Here is a 9,287-nt window from a genome sequence, read left to right on the forward strand (position 1 = left end):
CTCATTTGATGGATTAGAAAAGTAAGATTCAGGAAGGCTAGAATACATGCATGGATACAGATATACATACAGACTTAGCATTATGTTCGGATTCCAATGTTCTAGGGTGTTCTAATATAAACATCTCTTAGTGTTCACTGGTCAAATACCAGAAGGAATTGCTAACCTGTACTTCTAGCACAAATGTGCCAGCCATTACTTTTAATGCAAAATATTTCTAGAATTTTAAATTTTATATCCATGCTTAATTTCTGCTAGACAATTGAAAATAAAGGTGCGAGCAAAAGCTTTCCAACTACTACCATTTTGTAACTCTAGACACCTAGGGATCATACTATGGGCCTCATGAGAATTCTCTCTTGCCAAAGTTTAAATCTGTTTACAACCCAGTGGCTATATCCTGTCAAAGTGAACCACTATCCACCACACACATATATTGCTCTGTGGATACATAATGCATTAGGTCTTCATATATTGCTTCTGTGGCTAGTACCAGTTACTCTACCAATAACAGAAGAAAAAAAATTCAGAAGTTAAATAAATTTCCTATGGCACACAATTAGTAAGTTGTAGAAATAATCTGGTAAAGCAGCAGCTGTTCTTCTAAACAAAAGTCTGGCATAACTAGCAATAAATAGTCCTGTCGTCTTAGATTCCTGTTTTCCCACATACATCAGCCTTCTTACCATAACAGGTGACAGTACCACTCACTGCCCACTCCTTTTGTCCATGTTGCTGTTTACTATATTTCCATCTAGAACATTACCCTGACACATTCAAGGCAACTGCAAACATTCTCAGCGCTTACTCAGTGGAACAATCGACATTACTGTCTTAGCTAATGTTCACGACAGTCTTTTCTGTGGGTTTCCTTATAGCCTTTTGTCAAACGAGGAACCTGATGAATTGAAATAGATTAAATAGCTTGACAAAGCCAAAAAATAATTCAGGACAGAGGTTTGATTTTGGGTTTTCTGAGCCCATAGGTTAGTATCTTAATTGCCATCTTCAATCTAAGTCATAAAAGGAGTGGAACAGAAACCACATGTTTCCTGGTATTGGCAAACATTCTCAGTAGAAGTGATATGTCCACCGATGAGGCTAAAAGTGGTTTCACACATTCCATTTACAATGGCCTTCGGTTTTCTCCATATATATGAACAGGTATACAGTGTACCTGTGGCATCAAAGCATAACTGGAAGAGTAGCAGATGTTAGAAAACATTATATCAAACATTCATGGAAGAAAAATGGCGGTGAAAGAAATACTGCATTAGGCCAGTGTGGGTTATAATTTCACTACAAAATAACTTATTCTAGGGGTCCTTGTGCAAAAAAAATTTGAATAGAAAAATTAGTCCAACCGTGCTTTCAAAAGGCTCTTAAATACTGATATCAGACTGACTTATTAAACTGACCTTTGGGGCTCCCCATAGTGGTGCAGGTGATTAAAGGACAGCACTGGAAAGCTACCTGCAGTCACTGGCAGCCTGAGTTCCGTCCCTGTCCAGGGTGGTGACCTGCATGGTGCAGCAGACCTCGCCTGACCCTCCCGCTGCTCCCCTCAGCAGTATATTTCAGTCCATCTGCCTGTTTTGCTCCTCACTCTGTCTCTGGTAAATTCTCTCACCCCTTTGCTCCTCTGGCCTTTACCCTGTTCTTGTATGCATAAATAAATAAAACTTCAAAAGAAAGAAATGATTGTTGATAAAGGCTAATGTCTATGACCAAGACTTTTCTCATAAGAGAGGATTTTGTGGGTGAATATGAGACTGTGCTTAAGGTAGGGACTTTTCAAGTACCACAACATAGCTCAAGCACATAATATAAAAGAGGTATATTTCATATCCCTTGAAGACTGCAATCACATTATGTGTTGTTTTTACTCAGATGTTAGCTAGAAGAGATTAAGGTAACTCTCTCAGAAGGTATCTGAATTCAGATGCCTATCTTCATAATTATGTATTTTAGGACAGAGACATTACTGCAATGTCCAGCTGAGACCATCAATCCATTCAATAAGCAGCTACTAGATTTTAACAATAGTGTTAGCTGCCCCTGTATATTTGAAATACAGAGACAAAGAGTGTTCATGATTGAGGAGCTCACAATCTAGGTAATATTTTGGAGTATTAGTAATCACAGCTTCTTCATAGAATTCTCAACAAACCATTCCATCTGTCTCCAAAACTATCTCAACTTAATCCTTGTTTTGGTGATTTCCTTTTTATCTTTAAGGTTTCCATTTGGAAAGAATCTCCTAGGAAATTACTGTTTGACCCCTTTAAAGCAAATCTGAGGTAAGTGGCACTATGATATTGCACTAAATATCATTTATATTTCTCAGTATTGATGGTATATAGGCTGAGGGGACAGAACCTGTCTCTACTCCACTTGGAAATTTAGTATAGTGAGTGGTTCATTATAGGAAATAAGTGACAATTTGGTGTTGTACTTTTAATTAGTTGAGAGCAAATTTGGCTAATTCAATAAATGTTTTTCTTCAATATTATCCTTGCACCAAACACTGTCTTAGGCACTTCAGAGAGAAAAACAATAGGAGACTATGTTTTGTTCCCAAATAGGACTTTATGGATTAGTTAGAAGAGAAAGAATCTCTCAGAAAGTAGACAACTTGTGTAGTAGTTCATAATTTAAAGTGCTAGAATGGCTAGCATCATTCACAATTTAAAGGGCTAGAATGGCCAGCAACATGCCCAGTTTATATAATATAAACAGTTTATATAAACTATTACATAATATAACAGACTATTTATTTCTTTTTTATAAATGACCAATCTGGGCCTGTCCCTGATCTTATAGGCAGATGGTATATGTGAATTAAGTTGAGGCCTTCCAGCTCCATAATTCATCCAAAAATTACCTTGTATCAAAGCCAAAGACTGAAGGTTACTATACAGGTAAGAATATTAGTGAACCTGGAGAGAAAGTGTATCTATCTCTGGATTTGTAGATTTTCCCTAAATAGAAGACATTCATTTTAAAGGTGTCCTGGAGTGTCAACAGGTCCTATATAATTGATCAAGTATTTTGAGAGCGAAGTGAGTAAACATCATCCCAAAGGAAGGCTTAGCATCGAGAATTACCGTTCTTGGTTTCTCTTGACAAGGGACATAAATCAGCAAGTGGATGTACCTGTTTTGCTTGAGAAATTGCAGCTTTATAAATAAAAACACTAATCCATGCTGCTGCTGATCAGCCTCTACTGCCAGCTGCAGTGAAGTTCCTTACCCAAACAACCCCTGGAACTTTTGCAGTGACAGGTGTGCAATGACATAATTTTTTATATATTAATATGTATTATGAATTAACAATAAGAAAAACTTACTGTGGACACTAATTTAGAATGTTTGGCAAACAAAGTAAAATATTAAGAAAAATTAAGCCATTAATAGTCTTACAACCTAGAGACAAGATCCATTCATATTTTAGAATATTACTTCCAATCTTTCCTATATGTAGACATATATGAGATAATTGGATGCATCAGTGTGTATCTTTATTTTTTACTTAATAATAGAAAATATTTTCACTTGTTATTATAAATTCATTCCATATAAAAGTCACTGTTCTATATTTCATTATGTAGAAACAGCACTGTTTATTTAACCCACTTCCTATTTGGAAATCACACTGGTAGTTTTCTACATTCTTTACTTTAAAATTAATTCATTGATAAGTATTTTAGTGTCCATAATTCCTTTCCTTTAGTTCTGAGTTTTTATTATTATTATTTTTTTTTCTTCAGTAAGTAAATATAGAACATCTCAAACAGGGATATATGTTAGGCATTGGTGATACAATGACAAATAAAATGCTAAATCCATGTTCATATGGAACTCACATTTTATCATTATACCAACCAACAGATTTTGGTGGAAAAGTGTCAAAATAGGAATGTAGAAGACTCTTGAAAAATGCAAAGAGGAGCAATTAACTCAGCAAAGTTAATGATAACGCTTCTTGGATAAAGTAGCATTGAAAGATAAGAACTTAGGCCAACATGTGTGCATAGCTTCTTTGGGGATCTGAAAGATCTTTAGTCATATGCCTGGAACCTGGAATTCAAGGAGAGATATGAAAGTGGTAACACTAAGAAATGAACAAGTACAGGACCTTAAAGGTGCATTTAAGATTTCTTTATTTTTTATTTATTGACCTTTGCCATGAGAGCAATGGGAATTATTGAGAGATATTAAACAAGACATTAAGAAAAGGCTACTGTGAGATTTCTGGAAGATAAGATATCCATAATCTGTAATACTGGGACAAAACTGATGCCTTGTAGGTTACTGGAATACATTGAGAAACTGTTCTCCAAAAAGTTTTTTGGAAATGCTTCCCTTCCATATACATGATATGAAAAAACTTTTTGTTGTCAAGTATAAGTATCTCCCATTGGTTAGAGAAATTTACATTCTAGATCCTTTAGGTCCCTTTAAATAAGGCCTGGCAGTAATATTTTAGGCTTGGGTCTATTCCCATTTAATAAAATTTCCTGAAAGTTGCCAATGAACTATGTATTTTCACAGTAATAGAAGAAATTAAAGGCCAGACTGAGATTCATAACTAAACAAACATGGGTCTTAGGGTCTGTCCTTTCTCTTAGTGGGCTTCAATATCTCCCAACTCATTTTCGATACACATACTCCCCATGGAATTTGATAACAACAACCAGTATTTTGACTAGGTTTTATTTACAAAATTAAGTATTTCATACTATTTTCAGGAAATTGACTTTCCTTAAGGAAGTTGTTATTAAGAAAGAACAGCACAGGTTAGATGATGGGGAGCTGGTTTAGTTACAGGTGGGTGGGTTATTTGTGCAATACTCTTAATCTCCCTTCTTATCACAGCATCCCAGTCTGTCTTCCCAAGATTAATGCTTGTACTAGAGCAGATGTTTTGAGTCTACAGAGTACCTGACCTCAGGGTATAACAAAAGTAAATAAAGTAAGCTTAGAAGGAGGCTTCCTGGCTTCCTTAGATATGAAGTTGGAATAAAAGAAGGCCCTTTGTTGCACACACACATAGTACATATACAGACTGAGTCTTCCTCCAGCAAAATATGTGATAAATATTAGTTACCTTTCCTTTCAAATGGTGACAATAATATCTACTGTGGCTGTGATGACTGAATGGCTTATATATCAAATGTATCTAACATTACATCTCTGATGTGAAAAAGAAAGCCTCCTAATAAAAAGGGCTATTCCTTTTATACTTATTTTACTTATTTATGCATATAAAAGCTGAGGTGTAGGCTAGTGGTGTGGGTGGGGAGCGGGCATGATAGTACTCACCAGAGATAGAATGGGGAGCAGAACAGGTGGATTGACTGAAATACACTGCTAAGAGGAGCAGCAGGTAAAACTGGAGTGGTCTGTTGTGCCGTGTGGGTCACCTCTCTGTCTGGGGATAGAACTCCTACTGCAGTGGCTGCTGACAACTTCATAATGCTTTGATTTAACCCTGTGCACCACCAGGGAAGCCCTGCAGGACTACTTTATATATATATATGTTTATTTTTACATCATTTTGTGCCTTTTTCCATCTCAGTTGTAATCCCCATGGGCTTCCTACCACCAATTCACTGTGTGCCATCTCCATAGTCCAGTGCATCCCCCCATTTCTGATCTCATTCCTCACTCCACCTCTGTAAAATAATTACGGTCTTTGGTATATAGTCATTCATCATTGTTATTATTTTCTCCCCTGGTCCTTTATACTCATGCTATGAGTGAAGCCATGTGGTGTTTTTCCTTTTCTTTATGGCTTATTTCACTAAGCATGATTCCTTCCAGCTCCATCCATGTTGCTGCAAAAGACATGTGTTTATCTTTTTTGATTGCTGAGTAATATTCCATTGTGTATATGTACCACATCTTTTTAATCCAGTCATCTACTTTTGGGCATTTGGGTTGATTCCATGACATTCCCATTGTAAATAAAGCAGCAATAAACACAGGGGTGTGGGTATCTTTTTCAATCAGTGATTTTGTGCCTTTGGGTGGTTACGTGGGAGTGAGATTGATGGGTCATATGGAAGCTCCATTTTTAGCAGTTTGAGAAATCTCCAGTTTTCCATATTGGTTATACTAGTTTGCATTCCTACCAGCAGTGAAGGAGAGTTCCTTTCTCTTCACATCCTCACCAATTGCAGGGCTTATTAAAAAAAAAAAAAAAAAAAGTTGTTCACCTGCATCAGCTATTTATATTTATCAATTTTGGAATTACTCAGTTGTTGAAATTACTGAAACTTATATTTTATTTCATGGAATTGAGAAAACTATCCTGCTGAAATAGCATAAAGAAAAACTTACTACATTGGCTAGCAGAAAAGCTCTAAATTTGAGTCTAGCCTTCACAGTGGTATTTAATAAGTGATATCATTCTTATACCCTTGGGGAGATTCAGTTCTTTCATCTTTAAGTTGGTGTCTTAGGGCTTGTGATGGCCTTATGATTACTAACTGGCATCTTCTGAGTAGACTATTTAGTGCTGCTGTGTTCACTTTCAGACTTTTTTCTCAATGCACTTGGAGTGTAATGTCTGCAAAGAGAAGGGGCACAGCTATAAGTGCTAAGCAAAAGAGGGAAAGAGGCCAGGAAGAGGATGACCTTGCCTGATGCACAGAAAACAGGCAAGTCCTTGAGCCTGACAACTCAGAGGATAGTTCCAGGGTTGATTTCTGGTTTCCTTGGAGCATACTGACAGTGGCCACAGATGAACTTCATGGACCAAAAGGCAGCTGACAGAAGCATGGAGGTGACTGTTTACTCAGAGCTTGGCTGGCTGTCAGGCATTGACTTCCTCCCGAGATGGTGACCCACGATAGCCTCTCCAGCTGCAGACTTCACAGAATGTTAGCTTTGGAAGTCACGTTTGAAGTCACATAACCCATCTCTCTCGTTGCCACAATTCAGATGCTAACTCCAGAGGCCCGTCTTTAATTTCAGAAAACTTGCCACTGTCCCTTTGGGTAGATAACTGTGACCATATGCAACTAAATGGCTGTCTTTCATTGAACCTTGCTTCTTCATCACCTCTTATCCTCTCATTATGTTTTTTCCTTGCAAGTTAGTGACTATTGATCTCTGAGTTACTTACCATGTTTTTCCCTAGTCTTGGATCTGTGTTGAGGTTCTATAGTTTTCAGAGATGCTATTTCCATCTGAGTGCTGAAAACTAGACTATAATAATATGTATTCCTTTATGTATACAAGATACAGGGTGCAGGCCAGAGGTGCAGGGAATGAGAGGATTAACCATATACAGAGTAGGGAGCAGAACAGGCATATCTACCAAAATACACTGCTGAAGGGAGCTGGGGGTAGGTCAGAAGAGATCTATGCACCATGTGAGTCACTTCCCTGGCAGTGGTTCCAGCTGCTGCTATAGTAGCTGCCAATAGTTCAAATTGCTGAGACTTAACCCCTTGAAACACAAAGGGGGCCCTAAATATATTATATCCTATATTATATGAGACTTAATCTAAGAAAACTAAAGATCCCCCAAATAAGGAATTATTAACATGTAGATACCTAGGCTATATTTTCTGTTTGAAATAATTGAAGAAAACATAGTTAAGTGTTCTTGAACTCCTTTACAAAGATTGTTCCTTGGCATCATCATTATTAGTTATATCTTGTCCATTCATCTTCAAGGGCAAAGGTAAAGAGTTGATTTCACTTTTTAAAAGATGACAGCGATGGAGGAAGCAGCACTGGGGGATAGTGCCAGACCATGAGAGACACCATGTGAACAGCTCTCAAAAGGGACTTGGACACAGAGTGCCACTCACAGGCAGCAGTATAGGGCAGCCCTGGCCAGTGGTGTCTGTCCCTGGTCACCAGTGGCTGTGTTAGATATAGCCACATCACAGCTCTTTGTGATTTGTTGGACCACACCAAAAAAAACAGCTTTTTGACACACCAGGCCCAGGGACCTTGCTGCTCTTTTCAGGACATAGTAGTGGCAGGAACAGAGGCAGTTGCAGCTGCCAGTCTGTACACAACTCTGGCTTTTCATTGGAGGTTGGCTAGTGGATGCTTCTCCGAGGTCAAGAATAGAATGGAAGTCTGCCAGAACTGAGCTGGTACCTGCCCTGTCTTATATTCTCTCAGGTCACAGATACCAGCCTGATTGGATCATTTTCAATTCTAAATGACTGATTGGGCCATTTCAAGACCAATCATGCCATCTAGCATCAACTGATCAACTAATTGACTAATCAACAACATTGGTTCATTTAGCTTGCATCTCATTGGGCCATTCAGGCACCAGCTATAAAAAAGGCAAGCTCCTGCCACCACCCAGCACCACCAGCCCACCAGTGCTGACCCTTTGTGTAGCTGGAGGCTGAAGGATGGCCTGCCTGGGGGCAGCACTCTGGGCAGCTGGTGGAAAACTCCTGCTCAGGCTTAAACCCACTAGAGACTGGGGACATAGGCAGCAATTTCTGGGCTTGGAGCACTTTTCCAAGTCAAAACTTCATTTTACCATTTCTTTCTGTCTTTTTCTTCTTCTTCTTTTTTTTTTTTTTTGGAAGCTTCAAGTTTCTCATTGTTATTCTTGCCAGTGTTTAGTTCCTGATTTTTAATTTTTTAAAGAAACAGTGGGAAAGAGCCAGTCCTGCCCCTCTGACCTCACAGGGGTCTTTTTTTTTTTTTGGGGGGGGGGAGGGGTTGGCTATTGAACTGTACATCATTTCTCCAGAAGCAATCACCATTTTCCCAGTGTCTCTTTATGATACCTTTATCTGCTCATTTCAGCTTCTCAACTAGTTGTACACCAGGTTTATCTTTATCTGCTGGCTTTGGTTTCTCAAGGAGTTGTAAACCAGGTTTATCTTGTTGTGGCTCACAGCCTGAATGGTGTTGTCATTCACAATATTTCTGCCATCCCTTAGCGATAGGGGAGGAAATAGCATTTAATTTCAAAAATATATCATGTTTAACCTCCACTGAAAGGAAGATGATAGAAGAAATGAATAAAGAATGATCTTTTCATTTACAAGTCAAAACCAAGCATTAAATGTAGAATTATTTAGGTATTTTTTCCCATTAGCTAGTCTCTTAAACTTTTTAAATAAACAAAAAAATAAAAAAAAAGTAATAAAGAGTAGTAATGAAACTTCTTAAACATCCAAAAGGATAATATTGGAACACTTAAATTTGCTCTTTATATTTAGTGCTAAGGGGTAACAATTGAACTTTAACTAAACTTTCTTTATAGTGGTAGAATTCTTATTCATCTGTCTGTCT

This window comes from Condylura cristata, unplaced genomic scaffold (assembly GCF_000260355.1).
Source record: "Condylura cristata isolate star-nosed mole 26May11 unplaced genomic scaffold, ConCri1.0 scaffold00015, whole genome shotgun sequence".
NCBI lineage: Eukaryota > Metazoa > Chordata > Mammalia > Eulipotyphla > Talpidae > Condylura > Condylura cristata.